The 20,153-nt window shown below is 39.3% G+C and overlaps 2 protein-coding genes across 4 annotated transcripts in view; both read right to left on the reverse strand.

Annotated features, from left to right (window-relative positions):
• The window catches only part of LOC108261494 (carcinoembryonic antigen-related cell adhesion molecule 5), a 31,566-nt gene extending 27,355 nt beyond the window's left edge, over positions 1-4,211 (reverse strand). For 2 of the 3 annotated variants that reach the window (XM_053681385.1, XM_053681383.1), the window contains exon 1: positions 3,767-4,211. The gene's annotated coding sequence lies outside the window, so the exon portion shown is untranslated. The remainder of the gene's footprint in view (positions 1-3,766) is intronic. The other variant, XM_053681384.1, reaches the window with a different exon arrangement.
• The window catches only part of LOC108261553 (titin), a 102,181-nt gene that overhangs the window by 35,341 nt on the left and 46,687 nt on the right, over positions 1-20,153 (reverse strand). The window lies entirely within an intron of this gene.

Genomic DNA, 20,153 nt, shown 5'->3' on the forward strand with positions numbered 1-20,153 from the left:
CAGCGAACCGATGCCACAGCATGGAGGCAATCAGGTTGTTGACAACCAGTACTCTCCCCCTATAGGACAACTGGGGCTGAACCCAGGTCCATTGAGACAACTTGGCACCCACCTTCTCCACTACCCCCTCCCAGTTCCTGTTTTGAAATTCTGGTGTTCCTAAAAACACTCCCAGGTATTTCAACCCAGCTTTTCCCCACTGGAGATTTCCGGGTAATGTAGGAGGGCCATGTTCCTGCCACTGCCCTATTAAAAGACTCTCACATTTATTCCAGTTAATGCGTGCTGAAGAAGCTCTTGTGTACATTTCTAGGCTGCGAGTCAGTGTTTGTATATCATCCTGATCTTTTATAAAAACTGTCACGTCATCTGCGTATGCAGACAGGACCAGCTTTTCCTGCGCTCCGCTCACGGACAGTCCCCGTAGTTCTGCTCTAAGGCGGCATAGCAGCGGTTCTATAGCCAGGCTGTAAAGCTGGCCCGATAACGGGCACCCCTGTCTAATTCCTCTTCCCATTTTAACTGGGCAGCTAAGACCCCCTCCAACCTTGAGTGTAAAAAAAGCCTCAGAATAAAACATTTTCAACCACAGTAAAAAATTTCTCCCCACACCAAAGGCTTCAAGTGCCTGAAAAAGGTATTCATGATCAACCTTATCAAAAGCTTTTTCTTGATCTAACGAAAGAAGACCTAAATCCCAAGAATTCCGTTTACATAGCTCTATAACGTCTCTAACAACAAAAATGTTGTCCATTATTGTGCGGGCCGGTATGCAGTATGATTGATTTCTGTGTACAATTGTGTGCATGCACTGTTTTAGTCTGTTAGCCAGGCATTTTGATAAGATTTTATAGTCACTACAAAGAAGTGCCACGGGTCTCCAATTCCTCAGGAGTCCCAGGTCTCCTTTTTTTGGCAGCAAAGTCAAAGCCGCTCTTGTGCAGCTCACTGGTAACCTTCCTGTGGTGAACGAACACCTGAAGACGTCCAGCAGGTCTGCACCTAGGAGTCCCCAAAAAAACTTGTACAACTCGTTTGGTATTCCATCTATTCCGGGTGCTCTTCCCTGTGCGAGCTGCTGAACAGCAGTGGTCATTTCCTGCATTTCAAGGTTTGCGTCCAGCATACTGCTTTGCTCGAGTGTCAGTTTAGGCAGCTCCCTGAACAGCTCCTCCCTGCAGGATGGATCACAAGTCTCAGCACGGTAGAGGTCGGTGTAAAAGACTGTAGCTTCTCTCCTCATTTCAACCGCCTCTTTTGTTATAGTTCCATCCGCTTTTCTAAGGTACAGCATCTGATTTTGTGGTTTCACCTTCCTGGAGAGATTGAAAAAGAAGGCACTGGGAGCGTCCATGTCCTTGATATTTGAGAAACGGGATCTTATTAGTGCTGTTTTGGCCTTTTCATGGAGGAAGGAGCTTAAAGACTTTCTCTTTCCCTCCAGCAAGCTGCTCATGTTTGGGTCATTTCTACCAATTATTTCACTTTCTGTTGAAATTATCTCCGCCTCGAGTTCTTGTATTTGGCCTTTTTTTGTCTCTATTGAGTGTGCTGTGTATTTCTGACAAAATACTTTAATTTGTGTTTTTCCCACCTCCCACCAGGAGACCAAGCTGTTAAAATCTTCTTTTGTTTTTTTCCACTCACCCCAAAAAGCCTTAAAATTTCCGCAGAAACCCTCGTCCTGAAGCAGTTTTATATTGCAATGCCAATATGATTTATATTTTTTTGTGTCAGGCATCAGTAGATCTAGAGTAATTAAATGGTGATCTGAAAAACCAGAGGGGCTCATGACTGCTTTATAGATATTATTTCCATTTGCTCTGGTGATGTAGAACCTGTCCAAACGTGCTGCAGTGATCCTCATATTAGTAATTTTAACCCAAGTATATTTTCTGATTCCCTGGTTTCTCTCCCTCCACACGTCAACCAAGCCACACTGTCTGATAAGCCCCTCAAGTGCCTTAGCAGACTGTGGGTGAGGTTCCTCCCCGATCCTGTCTAGGGTAAAATCTATGGTGCAATTCCAATCCCCTCCCAGTATTACTAAGGGATTTCTTCCACTTTGTTGTATTGCATTTTTTAATTTGTTAAAAAGTTGTACTTTCTCACTGCCGTTGTTGGGGGCATAAACATTTATAAAAACGCACTCTATTCCCTTTATTTCCGCCTGCACCATTAAAACCCTGCCCTGCTCCAGTTCTATCATGCGTGTGTTGGTGTCCCCCAATGCTCTGTTAAAAAGTATTGCTACCCCAGCACTAACATTTGTTCCATTGCTCTGGAAGATTTTCCCTTCCCACCACATTGCCCACTCTATCTCATTTTCCGGATTACTGTGAGTCTCTTGTAAAAAAATTATGTCCATATTCTTCTGTTTTATCAGTTCTCCAACTGCTGCTCTCTTGTTCCTATCCCTACCACCATTGATGTTTAAGGAGCCTATTTTTAATATCTCCATTGGAGGGATAAAAGAGAAAGAGAAGAAGACAGAAAAAACAGCAGTGCAGAAAAAGAAAAACACCCAGTGTAACGCCTTCATTTTTTCTTTCTTTTGGCCGAAGGGTTCCGTAATCTAGCTAGATGATTTTTTAAACGGTATCTCTTCCTTTGGTCTAGCTCCTTGAGACTTGTTGTGCGTTGTAACTTTACTACTGAAGCAATAAATTTTTCAGTGTCCGAAAAAAACTCCTTGATCTCAACCTGTTTACCAAATGTATCATCCAGAAATCCCACAATTCAGTTAGCGAATAGAGCTCTTGATCCTCCCCCAACTGCGACCCACTAATGTCTGAGATATCGGAGAAGTTGTCCTGGAATTCCTCCTCTTCCACTTCCTTCTCCTGCTCTGTTTGCAGACTTACTGACTTCTCACTACTGTCTGCTATATCTATGCTTTCTGACCCCCCCCCTTCTAGACCCCCCATACTATCTGACCCCCCCCTTACCGCTGTACCCCATTTTCCATCTAGCCCCCCTTCCACTACTACACCCCCCGTACTGGGTGACCCCCCCCGCACTGCTGCACCCCCAGTGTTGCCCGACCCCCCCTCTACTGCTGCGCCCCCGGTGCTATCTGACCCCCCCTCCACAGCTGCACCCCCAGTGCTTTCTGACCCCCCTTCTACTGCCGCACCCCTGGTGCTGTTTGACCCCCCTATTCCGCTCCGTTTTTTTTCCTGCGCTATAAATTCCTGAGTTCTTCCTACCTCTGCGCCTCTCCCTCCAGGAGTCAGCTCGTCTGACCCCTCTCTTAGGTCTTCCCCTTTTTGCTCAGGTCTATCAGGTCCACTTCCCCCCACAATGATTTGGTCAGTGTCCTGTCCTCCGGCAGTCTCTAGCTGCTCTACACTGCTCACATTAACCTGCTTCTCCACCCTGACTCCGCTCGGCCCCGCTTCCTCTCCGACTTGTTTTTTATGTGGACACGCAAATTTTTGTGCCCAATGTCTCCGCATTCGAAGCACCTCATGCTCCCAGTGTTGGCGTACAGCATGTATGACTTTCCCTCATACCATACCCTGAATGAAATATCCAGCGTGGGTTCATTCAGAAACATGAGCACTGTGCGCCTGAAAGAGGTCACGTGCTTCAACGCGGGGTATTTGCAGTTTAACGGAACCGTTCTCACCCCACTCACTATTTTACCGAAGCGAGACAGCTCCCGCGCGATTTCCTCATTAGGGATGAATGGCGGAATATTCGAAACCGTGACTTTAACTGTTGTAGCCCCCAGCGGAGTGACGGAATAAAGTTCTCCACTTACCTTTATTCCGTTTTCAGTCAGCTGGTGCACGAGTTCCCTCTCCTTCACGAACACCACCGCGGCCTTGCTCATTCTCGATGCCGCCACAATGTTTTCACATTTAATAAGCTCCCCTACCGCCATTAGCACCTGCTCCACCGAGACCTCGGAGCTCACCTCACACCGCACCCCGTGACGGAGTGAGAGAGGCCGGACTCCACCGCTCAGGTGAGCCGCCATCCCTACACCCCGCCGCGAGATCAAACACTCCCCGCAGCAAAAAAAACAGCAACTAATAACACCGCTTCCTTGATAATATTATCACACACTCACCCAGTGACTGTGCTCTGAAATTCCAGCTTGTAAAGAAAGGAAATATATCTATATAAAAATAGAAAAAAGTTCATTCGCTCTCACACCACGCTCACACGCCGCGCTCGCTCACAAACTCCCAGCATGCACCAGAGAGAGAGAGAGAGAGAGAGAGAGAGAGCGAGCAAGTGGTGATGCAGGTGGAAATTCATACATTAGCCTGTTATTATAATTCATTACAACCAGCAAAAAGTGTTTTCACCATTTTTCACATTTCACATTATAATTGTGGTGTAAAAAGTATCTCCATACATGACTGAATATACAATGGTTATAAAACATCTACGCACCAGTCAGTTCTTCTTCAGTATTTAATATGATATAGCAACCAATAAAAGTGAAAAACATTTTAAATATTTTAGGGAAAAAAAGAAAATCACATAACTTACAATAACCTGGATACACACCAGTGCTCACTCTTATATAATGGGGCATGTGACTGTGCTCAGAATGAACCAATCACAGTCAAGCTCATGTTGAAAAGTAATTATCATACACCTGTCATCAATCAGGTGATTCTGATTAACCCCAAATAAAGATCAGCTGCTTCTGTGTAATTTTCTTGACATGTTCTTGGTTTAATCTGATTGCTAAAGCCATTGTCCACAAAGAGCTCACAAAGCATGTACGGTATCTCATTGCTGAAAGGCCAATCAGATGGAAGCCCTGCATAAAACACCCCAAACCATGGGGCAAAATGTGTTATGGTCAGATGAGAAAGATCAAGGTAGAAATTTTGTGGCATAAAAGATGTTTGGCACATAAACAAGACAGCCTATCACCCAAAGAGCACCATACCCATGGTGAAGCATGGTGGTGGCAGCATCATGCTACCAGCTGGGACTGGGGCTCTAGTTAAGATAGAGGGAATCATGGATAACTCCAACTCTATTTTGGCACAAAACTTGCAGGCCTCTGTTAGACAGCTGAAGATGAAGAAAAAAAATTACCTTCCAGTATGATAATGACCCAAAGCATAAATCCAAGTCAACAAAGAAATAGTTCAGAAGAAGAAGCTCAGTGTTTTGAGAGCCAAGACTTAAAACCTATTGAAAATCTGAGGAATGACTTGGAGAGGGCTGTGCGCAGATCGGTCCACTGGTTAGTCCAGTTATGCGACCAACCGCGCCCCAGTTCCCACAGAAAAACGCATTTCTGAGCTATTTATTCTGTAAATATTTTTCTACCACAGTTTATGCGCATGTCTTCTTAATGAATGAAAAGATTATCCACCTCAATTGAAAGCATATGTGTTTTATTGTTTGTTTTATTGGTTGTGATCTAGTAATTACGGTAATTCCGACATGACGTGAACACGGTGAAAGTTTGATATCTGTCCTTATGCTCTGCTCATATCATGTTCATGTACTTTCGAACTCATATAGACATTTATACAGCTTGTGTTCCTTCTCAGCATGGGAGTGTTTCATTTTCAACCCTTGCACTGGTTAAAATAAACAAATAAATAAATAAATCTGCGTATATCTGTTTTTCCCTCACACTGACTGTATGAGCTAGCATTTGGCAGTATTGAGGCCTTTCAGGAAATAAAACACAAGTATTTCCATGTATTTCCCTGAAAACTGATTGGTCTTGCCTCCATTCAATGAAGATTACAGCACTGCCGTCTTGACGTAGTGACAAACTGCTCAATGTGAAGAATTCTTCAGGGCTAAAGAAAAAATCTTCGGGGCTGCAGCTCAGGTTTTAGTTATTGGGAGGAGAAAAATGGATATTGCAGATTATTTTTTAAACAGTAAAGGGGTTGAAACTGAAACACTAACATCCTCCCATGCTGAGAAGGAAAACAAGGTGTGTAAATCTCCATATGAGTTCCAAGTTACCTGAATATGATATGAGCAGAGCATACGGACAGATAAACCCATACGGTGACAGTTTAGTTGTGCCTCCGCTTGTCTAGCGACACCAAACTAACCTAGTTTTGTTTTAGATAACCAAAATGTTTTATATTTTATCAGTCTGGCAGTCCTGCAAACAGTGATAACACTCGCAAGTTTTATTATAAATCCAACTTTCTTTTTAATATTGTTGCTTTCTATATAACATTAATGTTGGAAATAGATCTAACATGATTTATCTTGGTTCATTTATTTTTTTTATTTTATATCACGAAAACCTGCAATTTTAAGAGGGGTGTGTAAACTATTTCCTTTCTAGTGGGAGTCTTAAAACAGTGTGTGTGAAAGAGGAAGTACAGAGAGAGAGAGAGAGAGAGAGAGAGAGAGAGAGAGAGAGAGAGAGAGCTGTTGTGGTTTGTGTATGTGGTGGGAAAAAGTTTCAATACTGCTGACACTAATGACAGCACTGACCAGCATGTAGGCAGTCAGTGAACGTGGTGTACTTTTATTTCCTTTAACATAAGGTGCAAACAGATCATCAGTTTTACTGTTAGAGCTGTTGTACACCTCCACCCTGTATACACTGCAATAACTCAACATTTCTCACATTCCTCCACACTGTATTCTTGTTGATTTTTTAAAATTATTTTTTCTCATGGATCATCACAAATTTTACTGACAGTCACTTTATGATCACCTGGACTACAGTCACTTTAAAATCTCATTTTATTATATTTTATTTTTATTTTTATTTACTTACTGGAATGGGTACTACAATCTGTGCATTTTCTGTGTCTATTGTTCTTCCGTGTTTATTGTACTGCTGAAACAAAACAGTTTCCTCAGGGATCAAAAAAGTACTTAATGCGAGTATGTGTAATGTGCAAAGCTGATGAGACAGAACACAACTGAGTAACCTCAGCATGTTCTTTATTAAGGCCAAACCAGTCATCTTCATCATACTGTAGTTCAAAGCAGAGGTCAAAGTTCAGGAAGGGAATATCAAAGTATGCAGATCCATAATCCAATGAAAATGAAAAAAAGGAGAGAAAGGTGTAGATTTACACAGAAACATGGAAATAAGGCTCCGTACTGCACAAGAAGCATAAACAAAAGCACAGCAGCACTCACTGCAGGACACACGCTGTGCAATGAGGGGGAATTTGTGACAGTTCCACAGATTCCTGGTGCTGCTGAAGGTCACAGTGACACTGAACCTCCACCAAGTCTCAGGATTTTCCTCCTTTTTGCGTCTTGGTTACTGTTTGCTTGTATTTACTCATTTGTGTCACATATCGTGACGTAACGGAGATAAGGTAGGATGCAATCGCAGTAGAACAGGTTTATTTAAGAGAGAGACAGGCAGACAAATCCAAAACGTGATCCACAAACGTAATCCAGTAACATGCAAAGTTCAGGTGATCGGCAAACAGGCATAAAGGGGCGAGGCAGGAATCAAGGTCACGTTCATGGAAATACAGGGTCAAGAAACAAAACAAGAAACATGAACTATAGTGCGGGACTGGTAGCGGAGAAACCAGCGTGAACAAAACTAACGAACCTAAACGTGAACCTAAACGTGAACCTAAACGTGAACCTAAACGTGAACCTAAACGTGAACCATGGAACATGACATGAACTAAGACTATTGCTATCTATTGTGAGGATAGAATAGATCTTATCTATTCTAATATTCTGCGTTTTGTGCTGGGAGGCGCGCCGTATATAAGCGGACATGATCAGTATCATAAATGCTCACAGCTGAGGGCGATTCAGACACACGTGAAAATCCCAGCCAATGACAGAACAGGGAGGAGACATGATAGAAACATAAACAAACACACGTGTCCAAATGTCACTACTGTCAACAACGGAAAAGCAGGTGCTCGCGCATTCGCGCTTAGAGCACGCTGCTTCAAGGGGGAATCATGACAATTTATAAGTCGCTTTGGATAAAAGCACCTGCTAAATGAATAAATGTAAATGTAAATGTTAACCATTTTCAACAGACTAGCAGATAAAATATCCAGTTTAGGTGAACACATCACTGTACTTAAAGCTTTTATGTTACTGGGCTTCAGTTTCTGATTAATTCTGCTTAAAGTCTGTGGATGATATGGACACATTTCAAGTTATTTTCATTCTGACTTCTCTGTGTTTAGATGCATTTATTGGCAGCACAAAGTAATGTGTTATAAGATGAGATAAGATCTAACATTATGTTCATCTTTTATTATTAGCTCAGCTCACTGAGTGCTGTTAGTGTTTACCACAGAAACTAGAATGAGAACATGCATGTGTGACTGTTTTAATTTTGGCTTTACTGAGAATGTGAATGACAGTATTTCCTCGTTTCTCAAAGGTTAAAGACACACAGCTCAACTAGAATAGAATTCAAACTACAATAATGTTTTGTGTCTTAACTGCTATTAATTGAAAGCATGGCCATATACAGGTCCAAAAATTAAGTTTGCTAGAGGGGTTTAGGGGCAAAAAATACTGAATTCCCTGATCGACAGATGTGCATTTTCAGACATTGGATAATAATAGCTTTAAAACCATGTCAGTGGGCATGTCAGTGTAGAAATGTGTCTCTTCGACTGACATCAGCTCTATCACCTCTCATTTCATCCTGGTCTACTCCACGATTGCTCTGCATGTGTGGTCTGTCTGAGTCGCTTCCTTTTGTGCCTCCTGTGCTCTTTCTCTCAGCCTCTTTTTCTGTATTTCTCTGCTCCCCATAACCTGCTCCCTGTTTCTCATCTCTTCTTGTCTCTCTGCCTTCAACATTACAAACTTTCTCTTCATTTCTCTCCCCATCCTCTGCTACTCTTTCTTCTCTCTCTCTCCCTCTGAATTCACTGCCTGTCCCGTTCTTTATGACTCCTCATTTGTGTCTCCTGTCGAAGTGTAATAAAAATAATTTAGTAACATTAAAAACACTGCATTTAATCTTTGTGTTTGAGTTTGTATCATTTTAGATTTGAATTATAAAAATGTGTCTCAGCAGTAAATTAATGTAGGAAAAATGTGTTTTATACAAAGTGATATCTATAGTACTATAGTGTATTATGACACTATACTTATGAAAGTAAATTGAACCTATAGGCTTCACTGTAATTCCCAAAGAACATATATCCAACCATCCATCCATCTTCTATACCGCTTAATCTTTTTCAGGGTCACGGGGAAACCTGGAGCCTATCCCAGGGAGCATCGGGCACAAGACGGTGTACACCCTGGACAGGGTGCCAACCAAAGAACATATCTCTGTGGTTATTAGGCCTACATTGTTTGAATGAGTCCAGGTCAGATTTTTTGTTAAACAGCAGAGTAACATAATGCTAATCATATTCTGTGCACAGTGGGTAGTAACTGCTTTTCCTCTCTCATCTTCATCATCTTCTCTTTTTGTTTTTCTCTCACAGTCTTTTCCTTTTTGCCTGTGTCACTAAAGAAAATAAACATGGGGTAAATTGATATTTATTTGCAAATGTTCCCGGCCTCTGTTAGGATAGTCTTCCAATGAAAATGTGACGCCTACAAATGTATTGTCACAATTGTTAAGTGTTTTGTGTATCGGCCTGTATAAAAAGAACAATTTCAATGTATTTTTGAGGGTGCAATTGCTTGATTATGCCACAGGGGGAAGTGTTCACTTATGTGAGCGCTAGTAGGGCTGCGCGATGCTTCCGCTCCTCAGACAGAGAACAGCCTGCTGAGTGATCACAAGCAACATCTCCTGTGTCTGATTTTCCTGTACAAAACAGGTCAGTAATTAGATTACTGCTGTCCCTGTAAACGTAGTCACTGTTCTGAGCGCGCGCTTTGTTTAATCGACGCAGTGCAGCAACCCGGAAGCCCGACTCTCCCCACATTCACTCAGAGCACAACACAATCTGTACAGAAAAGTAGCAGTAACCAAATACAAACAAAACTAACTGGTTTTGTGTAGGTAACTACTGACTGACAGGAAATGTATAATGAGGATTATTAATGTACATTAATGTGATGTGGTTGACTGTGTGCTGAATGTGAGAATAGTATTAAATGCCTTTAGGATTTCTGAATCTATATGTAATAATGTAGATATAATAATTTTATTATTATACCATTATATATAATGGTTATTTAGTAAAAACTGAAACCTTTTTTTTTTATAACAGACTTTATTGTTTTATTAAAAATGTATCAGAACAAAAGCACACTTCGGTCCCTTTAGAAAAAGAATTCTAGACAAAACTTATCTGCCCAAGTATTTACTTCATAAAATATTACTAGTCTTACTCTATTTAATTACAAATATTACACTGCATCAACCCATACTGCATATTTATCCCTGTGCAAATGCTACATTGAGTAAATGCTGGCTACAGAATCAAAAATAATATTCAATTTAAACAAAGTAAAAGTCATATAGCTTAAAAACATCAATAATGCAAAATAAAGTTTAAATAATGAAAATAAATGCATACAAGTTATACAGATACATACATTAAGACTAGGAATCACCTAAGTTAAAAAATAAAGTCTTATGCCTAAAAAAAACTATAACCTAAAACAAAAATACAAAGCAAAGCTTAAATCAGTCTATACAGGATTTTTCACTGTCTTTCACAGTGATGTTTGTTGGTAAATGAGACCTTTTTACTGTACTCATGTTCAACATGAATGGAAGAGGGCTTTGGCTGAATGCACATGTCACATGATGCGTCTTGGCCCAAATCTGCGGAGAATCTGAGCTAATTTTGAAAGATTGCAAGTTGAATATTGAATCTGAATATTGTGGAGTTTCTTTGATTTTTGTGTTAATTTCTGTGATCACAAAATCCTGGAGAGACTGTTAAAAAGTGAAAATAAATGCAAAAAAATATAACACATGATTAGAATTTAAAGCTTTCATCCAAAATCACAGAAACATCACAGCCACTCATCACTGAAACTGTACTTACAGACAGAGCACATACACAAATGTGTTCTCTGTTGCACGGGGAGCTGCTGTTATTTAAAAGCTAGATGATAAAATAATGTAAACACCTGAGACTCAGACAGACGCTTCAGCTTCTATCACTCTGTACGGTCTGTTGTCCTCATCAGGGTCAGCTGTAAAATACACACTCATGAACACTTCAAATTAGACTCTTATTAAATGTCAGGGTTTCATTTTAAGGCTAATGAAGAACACTGTGAGGTCTTACTTCGAGCTCTGTAACATTTCACTGCCAGAATGATGGTCACCAGCACATACAGAGAGGCCGCTACTGCACTGCTGAGGAGCTTCAGTACCGACAGTGGAGCTTTTCCATCTGATAGTAAATAAAAATGATAAATAAAGCTGCAAGCAGCAATACCAAGGTCAAGCCAATTATCAGAGCCATGAGCAGCAAAAGAAGCTTTGTGACATGTTTTTTGTTAGAGTCCGATGAACAGTGTAGGGGAGTTAGAAAAGTAAACTTTCAAACATAAAAAAAACATTACTTTTAAAAATAATTAAAATAGCTACTACTTGGAAATTTTATCCACTATGTGTTGCTGTTCTGAAACTGCTCAGGTAGCATCTGGGCATGATGGTTATCATTTGAAAACGGTATGGTTTATCACAATTCCGTGAATAACTTTTTGTCATGAATGCATCTAGATGAAATCTAGACAAACAGTCTAGGAGGAGTTTAAAAAAAAATAGGCTTTCAAAACATTTAAAAATAGCGGACAAGAAGTTTCAACCATGACATAATTGGTATCATTCAGCATGAACCACGGAATCTATCATGGCTGGATCACTGAACTCTGACTCGTAGTTTACTGTATTTGTTATTATTAGTTTGATGTTTTGTAAATAGTGTATCAAGTCATGTACCACAACCTGCACCTATCGGTAGCTATTTAGAAATGTTAGTCAGTTATTAAATTTACAACTCTTTACCATGAATCTCCAGCAGTGAAACTTAAAAACCTTTTATAAATAAGTAGAACCATTACAGTAGAATCAGCTTGACTAATAGATAAATAGGAACGTGTTTCTCGTACACTAAAATTATTAATGATATATATTATTAAATGCTTTAAGAATGGAAAACACAGCAAAAGTTGCTTTATTTAAAGTAATATATAAATTATTTCTCACCTCTGACTGAAACCCAGCTTTTGGGTGACTCTCCTCTCTCTGGGTGTTTACAGTGGTAGAAACCTTCATCTGACTTTGAGACAGTACTGATGGTCATCTCTCCTGTAGTCTTGTTCTGCAGGACTGAACCATCTTTATAGAAATCAACACCAGAAGCTGAGGTCTTTGAGTTGCGAGATAAACAATGTAAAGTCAGAGGATGTCCCTCAGTCACAGGATGGACAAGACTGTCCAGGATCACATGACCATCTGTAGGAAGGAGAAAGAAGACACTGAAATCAGAAAGTATGGGCTGTGTGTTTTATCTGGGAGGGTGTATGTACAGTAGTTTACCTTTAAAGAATTACTCTAAAAGAGATAAACTATATTCACATTACCATGTAAAAGATACAATAACAGTACAAAAGGTGTACCCTTGAGGGGACCACCCCAATGACAAGGAAAGGTACAGTCTGGTATCATTTTAGTTTCTGAGAGTGTACAGATATAATATAAAAATAAAAACAATATAAAAACAGATGTGAGACATGATATTTTGAAAAAAAATCAGTCTAATTAAAGTTCCAGTATATGCACTAATGTGTTCCAAAGAAACTAGTTTGTTTAATTTTTTTTGTCTCTCTAGGAAAGAACATTTAAAATACATTTAATAATATTCTACGATGTTTTTGGGTTTAGGTTTTTTTTTTATTTTATTTTAGTTATTTAGAATTACAAGTTACTCGATTCTCATTATATTGTATCTATAATATTATAATTAATCTTAAATCCAGTGATGGACCATATCATGGTTTTGGAGCTAATAATGCAGTCATTCAGAGATACATGCTCTCCTGCCTGTACAATTAACATCATAAATCTTAAAGAACACAGCAGTAACGTAATAACTATGAACATCACTTATACATCATGTTAAAGCTTTCATCATTTTCTCCAGGTTATGGAATTTAAAAAACTATACAGTTATGTTAAACATGACGGAGTGACGGAAAACAGAGACAGAGAGAAGGAAACAGAGAAGAGTTAATGAGCTAAAGAGTTTAATATAATGTTAATTTAAAGTAACTAATGGCACTGTGTTAAATAAAATTTCCAGAAATTCCTCAATTACTTTCAGACATTAAAATAGGTTTCATTACAATGCTGTCAATCACAAGATACTAAATTAGTTTTCATGTGTTATTATTACAACTAAGGTATCACTTATCTTCTTTACAATTGATAAAAATAGATTTTTCAATGTTACAGTAGGCCTGGTTTATGTATTAAAATATTAGTGATAAAAAGACTCACGGTGCACTGTGATGTTGACAGGATTACTGCGTCCTCCAGATTCAGACTGACACCAGTAAACTCCAGTGTGTGATGTAGAGAGGGAGCTGATGTTACATGTAGATCCTGAAACTGATGAACAATCAGACACTGCCTCACTGTGTGTGTATCCTCTCACTGTCCATCCAGTAGAGTCACTCTGGTCCTCACAGCTCAGTGAGAGAGAGTCAGCAGTAAAGTGTTGAGTTCTGCTGGGATTGATGATCAGAGACACTGGAGGAGATTCACCTGAAACACACACATTATATATTATGGTTGTGAACAGAACAGATTACACATGAGCGGGTCAAATAAAGCAATATATAAGAATGCTTAGGAAGTATGTACTTGTCTTATCTTCAAAGAAATTTAAAATAAAAATAAATAAAAAACAAACAAAAAAATACACGAGTGTCATACAGTCAGTCCGTTTACGTGGACAACAATAATCCAATATTAACACAATTAAAATGATACTCTGATTAAGAAAGTACCATGTACCGCAATTTTTAATTACCTTAATCCGATTAAAGTCATACTCGAAGAAACACAAACCGAATTAAGACATGTGGAGTATTCCTGTTTTAGTCACATTATCGACGTGTATTACAGACATGATATCTTAATCATACTATTAACGTCATGTGGGAGTTTTCACCGCATTGTGCGCCAGGACACATACACACAATCCAGTGCTCAACCATTTAATGGCAAACAGGAGAGCATGGCTGCGTCCCAAACCGCATACTTACCTGCTATAAACTGAGCAAAATACATGTTTTTCCCACGGCTTCAAGCAGTCTTCTATTTGCACGTATAGCATGACAAATAATTAACTGCACTTAAAACGTTCGAAAAATGAAAAATAAAAACACCCAAAACCATATACGGTTCCATAACAAAGACCAAGTGTATGTCGATACATGAAATTCTGGAGGGACGTCGGACGGCGTGGCGCGGGGACGTAATGACGTTAATCTCTCTATGTTCTATAACATGTAAAACAGGAACATGAAAGGAGTATTCTAAAAGAGACTCATGTAAACACCTTAATCACAGTATTGTCTTACTTGGAATAAGGTCAATAATTAGATTACTGCTGTCCATGTAAACGTAGTGAGTGTTAATCCTTTAAAGTCTGAGAAAACAGCAGTGAGTTCAGATTTAGTAACTACAAACCTTTCCTAGTAGTTACTGAATACAGTGTAGGATGAGAATATATTGAGTATACTGAAAAGTGTATTTGTACATTGGAGTATGTTAATCAATGTGTTTATTACAGATTCAGGGATATGTGATTAAGACGTAGTCTTAAATAATTATACTACACTAACACTGGCTTTCTGCTATGATGTATGATGTTTATATAGGACTTATACTCTTGCAAGTTTGTGTTTAATAGTTGAAAGTTCCCTGCTGTGGGCTGGCTAGACTGGTCATTTGTTCAATTATGCACATTTGTGGGGAGTCACGTGACGCCATGTGAAGGGCAGACGTGTGAAAGACAGCTCTGCGCACTTTGCTAATTTTTATAATTATTTTCTATAATTATATATATATATATAGATATAATCTGGTGAAATTCGGTATACCCAGTTACACTTTTGCTGTTTGAGGTAAACATGGCAAAGAAGTTAAAATCCTCGCGCTCTGGAGACATTAAAAGACACTTATGTGTTCAAGATGGAAGTGCGGATGATGTTTTCTTTAGTGCTGACTCAAGTAAGAGCAGGGGAGTCATTATATTGGTAAATAAGCATCTACAATTCCAATGTCTCAAACAGTTTACAGATAAATTAGGGAGAGTAATTATTGTTTTAGCAGAAATTCAGTCTTATTTTGGCTAATATTTATGCACCCAATGCTGATGATGAAGGCTTTTTTTATAGATTTTGAAGGGATGTTGCAATCTGCTGGCACCCCACATGATATAATATTGGGAGGAGACTTTAATCTTTTGATGGACTCAGTCCTTGATCATAGTGTTGCAAAAGTGTGTAAGCCCCCTAGAGCAACAGTGACGCTTCACAGGATGTGTAAAAATCTTGGTCTTGCAGATATCTGGAGACTTTTGAACCCATCTGGTAGGGACTATACATTTTTTTTCTTCAGTCCATAAGATTTATTCTAGAATAGATTTTTTTTTTTTTTATATCCAAATCACTCATTTCATCCGTTGCTGATTGTTCAATCGGAAACATTCCAGTCTCAGATCACGCCCTGGTGAGTTTAGAGGTGTGGCCACAAACGGAGAAGAAGAAATCATTTAGTTGGCGCTTTAATGTATCCCATTTACAAAATCCTGATTTCTGACAAATGTTAAAGACTGAACTTGATGTTTATATGGAGTCCAACTGTTTCCTCGGTATCCTCTGTGGGCGTGGCGTGGAAGGCACTTAAGGCGGTTCTTAGGGGTCGGATTATACAGTATGCCTCATTCATTAAAAAATCCAAAGCACGAGAACTCGTGGAGTTGGAAGGACATATTAAAAGTGCAGAGGCAGAGCTGAAGCGCCGGATGTCGTCTGATGGTCTCAGAGAGTTGACCAGATTGAAATATAGATATAATACTATTTTGTCGAGGAAAGTGGAGTTTTGGTTATTCAGGGCAAAACAGTCATACTTTGAGTCGGGGGACAAAGCAGGAAAACATTTGGCTAGATATATAAAACAGAGGGAGGCCCTTTCTACCATTCCCGCAGTGAAGTCTGTTAGTGGTGAAATTTTTACCTTGGCCATTGATATTAATAATGCTTTTAAAGAATTTTACTTTGATCTCTATAGTTCAATGTCTTCGTCTACTGATGAAGATATTAGGAACTTTGTTTTAGAAAGTTAAACTTTCTAAAAAAAAAAATTAGGACTCACGAAATTGACAACGGAGCAAAAAAATGCTCTTGATTCTGAGATAACCCTGGAGGAGCTTGGCGAGGTAATTAAGGCCCTGCCTACAGGCAAGTCTCCGAGGCCAGATGGCTTTGCCGCTGAGTTTTCAAATCTTATGCTACAGAACTGGCTCCACTTCTGTTAGAAGTTTATACAGAAGCATTAAAGAATGGAAAGCTTCCTCCAACCATGACACAAGCCCGGATCAGTCTGATTCTTAAAAAAGACAAAGATCCAAGTGAGTGTAAAAGTTATCGTCCAATTTCCCTGATCCAGTTAGATGTAAAGATCTTGTCGAAAATTCTGGCTAATAGATTAAGTAAAGTTATGACATCTCTTATACATATAGATCAGGTAGGGTTTATTCGGGGCCGTAGCTTTTCTGATAACATTAGACGTCTCATTGATATCATGTGGTCAGTAGCGAATGATCAGTCTCCGGTTCCTGCCATCTCACTTGACGCCGTAAAGGCGTTTGATATGGTAGAATGGGATTATCTTTTTAAGATTTTGGAAGTGTATGGGTTTGGGAATTCTTTCATTGGTTGGATTAAGCTACTTTATAGACATCCAGTAGCAGCAGTACAAACAAATGGACTAATTTCAGATTATTTTACTCTAGATAGGGGCACCCAGCAGGGTTGCCCTATTTCCCCATTATTGTTCTGTCTTGCCCTGGAACCGTTAGCAGCTGCGATAAGAAAGGAGAATGATTTTCCAGGGGTGGTGGTGGGAGGTGTGGCGCCTAAGCTTTTGCTTTATGCAGATGATATTTTATTATTCGTCTCTGACCCTACTAGATCTATTCCTTGTCTCCACAGAATTATTAATTCCTTTTCCAAATTCTCAGGATACAAAGTCAACTGGTCTAAATATGAAGCTTTGTCTCTGACAGCGTACTGTCCAGTAACGGCTTTCAGCCTGGTGCCTTCCAGTGACCCAAATAGGGCATTAAGAATTTGGGTATTTTATTTCCAAAAAATGTGTCCGATTTAGTTAGTGTTAATGTTGACCCGTTAATAAAAATGTTTTCGAGTGATGTAGACAGGTAGTCTTCTTTACATGTATCTATGATTGGGAAGGTTAATATTACTAAAATTAGTTGTATTTCAAAATTCAATTACCTGCTACAATCTCTCCCTATAGATGTCCCTCTTTCTTATTTCAAGCAATTTGAGAGTATAGCGAAGTCTTTTATTTGGAATGGTAAGCGTCCCAGGTTAAATTTCAATAAGTTACAGAGGCTGGTTGACAAGGGTGGATTAGGCCTACCCAAGATTCTGTTTTATTATTATGCATTTGGTCTCAGACATTTGGCTCATTGGTCACTTCCACCTGAGAGAGCCCCTCCCTGGTTCTGCATTGAACAAGAAGTTCTTCCCCTATTTTGCCACTGCAAAGCCTTTCCATTAATCTAACCAGAGAAGTTAAATCACACCCCTTTATTTCACATTTGCACTCAGTGTGGAGAAGAGGGTCCAGAGTGTTTGATTCTGACATTTATCTCAATGTTGCCTCGAGCCTATGGCTAAACCCCAAACTACGTATTAATAAGTCCCCTTTTTGTTGGTCAGAGTGGATCATGAGGGGGGTTAATGCACTCGGTGATCTTTATGAGAGTGGTATGATGATATCTTTTGAAAAATTGGTTCAACATTTTGGGATCCCAAGATCTCAGTTTTTTTAGGTATCTTCAACTACGCCACTTGCTCTGTACTATTTTTGGGAGTAGCATGCACGCCCCTAAAGCAGCAGATACTCTGGGAGAGGTGATTTCTGCTTTTGGAAGAGGGCATGAAGCGTATTAAGTGTATTACTGCTTACTGATTCTGAGTCTAGGGGACGGAGTCTCGACCACTCTCAAGAGATTATGGGAGAAAGATTTAAATTGGGAATTGGGGGAGGGAGAGTGGGCTAGGATTTAAAAAAAAAAAAAACTGAATCTAGAAACGCAAGGGTGCGCCTTATACAATTTAAGATTTTACATTGGTTCTATTGGACAACCCTCTAAATTGTATAGCCTCGGTCTTAAAGACACACCCACCTGCTGGCGATACCATTCAGAAGATGGAGACACTACCCATGTTTTTTGGGGGTGTCGTAAGATCCAAGGATTTTGGTGGAAGGAGCAGAGCTTTGTATGTGATATGTTGAACACTCAGATCTCGTTCTGCCCTAGACTCTGTATCACAATGTCTCTTTTCGTTTATATGCTGATGATACCCAGTTGTACATTCCTTTGATAGCTGGTGACTCCATGAAGCCATTGCTGGACTGTCTGGGTGACATTAAAAAATGGTTGACAAATAATTTCCTCCGACTTAATGAAGACAAAATTGAAATAATTGTTTTTGGACCCCTGAGATTGAGAAATGGTCTCATTAACCAGCTCCATAATCACTTTCCCTCAATTTCTTCCGAGGTTCGGAACCTAGGCTTCATTCTGGACTCAGAATTATGCTTAACCAAGCAGATAAATTCGGTCGTTAAGACTAGTTTTTATCAACTACGGATTATTTCGAAACTCAATACATTTTTGTCTTTCCAGGATTTGGAGAAGGTTATTCATGCTTTTATTACTTCTCGCTTAGATTACTGTAATTCATTATACGTGGGTCTTCCTCAGTCATCTCTGGCGCGTCTTCAGATGGTTCAGAATGCAGCTGCAAGGCTGTTGACCAGGGCAAAGAAGTTTGATCGTGTCACCCCAATTTTAGCATCGCTTCACTGGCTCCCGTCCGTTTTACGATTCAGCTTAAGATTCTGATATTTGTTTTTAAAACTCTTAATTATCAAGCTCCTTCATATGTTGAGGATCTTCTTAAACCACATTCATCAAATAGATGTCTAAGATCTTCCAATAGGTTTCTTTTGCATGTCCCTCGTTCCCGGTTAAAAACAAAGGGGGATAGAGCTTTTGCTGTTGTTGCCCCCGTCTATGGAATCAACCGCCTAGCACCTTCTATTACCACTTTTAAAAATAGGCTTAAAACTGATCTCTTCTGCCAGGCTTTTTGATCAAATTTTTAATTGTTTAAACAAATTTTTAATCAATTTTTTTCTATTGTCCATTGTCTGTTTTTATTTGGTCTAATTCTGTTTCCATGTTACTTTCCTTACTCTGTGCAGCACTTTGGTCAGCTTTGCTGTGTGAAACGTGCTATATAAATAAATTTTACTTACTTTACTTACATGTCTCTCATTTAGAAACTGTCAGTTGATTTCCTGTTTGCTTGGCACAGTCTCCTGCTAAGTGCTACGTCCCTGCAGCATTTTATAGTATATCTACACGAGCAACTTTCTTCACTTTACAGATGATAGAGTGCAAAAACTCCAAACAAATCTCCAAACAATTATAAAATATAAAATCCTAAACAAATACTGACTACCAATGTGTAACAGCAGTTAAAATCATCAGCTTAAAACTTAATTCACTACCAATCACTGTAATGAAGACACACAGAGAACATTTACTCACAGAGAAACACACAGAGTGGACGGAGCTCCATCCTGTCACACTGATGACTGACTAAAAACACAGGAAGTGTCGAGGCTTTAACACAGACACTTCTCATTCAAACACCAATCACACTTCAGAGAGAGAGAGAGAGAGGGAGGTGTTTCTATAAATGAGGCTAAAACGTCTTCATGTCTTCATGTTGGTGACATTAATAACAGCAACTGTAAACAGTCAGGAAGCTCTTGATGTGCTGTTATGTTTATTTATTTATTTATTTTGCCTAAGGTTTAAGCAGTTCATCAGTTTTACTGTTAGAGCTGATTGTTTTAAATTTCTTCAAGGGAGCAAATATAATGTTTCATTCACAGTCTGATGGTCTGAATGTTGCTGTCTGTG

Source organism: Ictalurus punctatus, chromosome 7, assembly GCF_001660625.3.
Source record: "Ictalurus punctatus breed USDA103 chromosome 7, Coco_2.0, whole genome shotgun sequence".
NCBI lineage: Eukaryota > Metazoa > Chordata > Actinopteri > Siluriformes > Ictaluridae > Ictalurus > Ictalurus punctatus.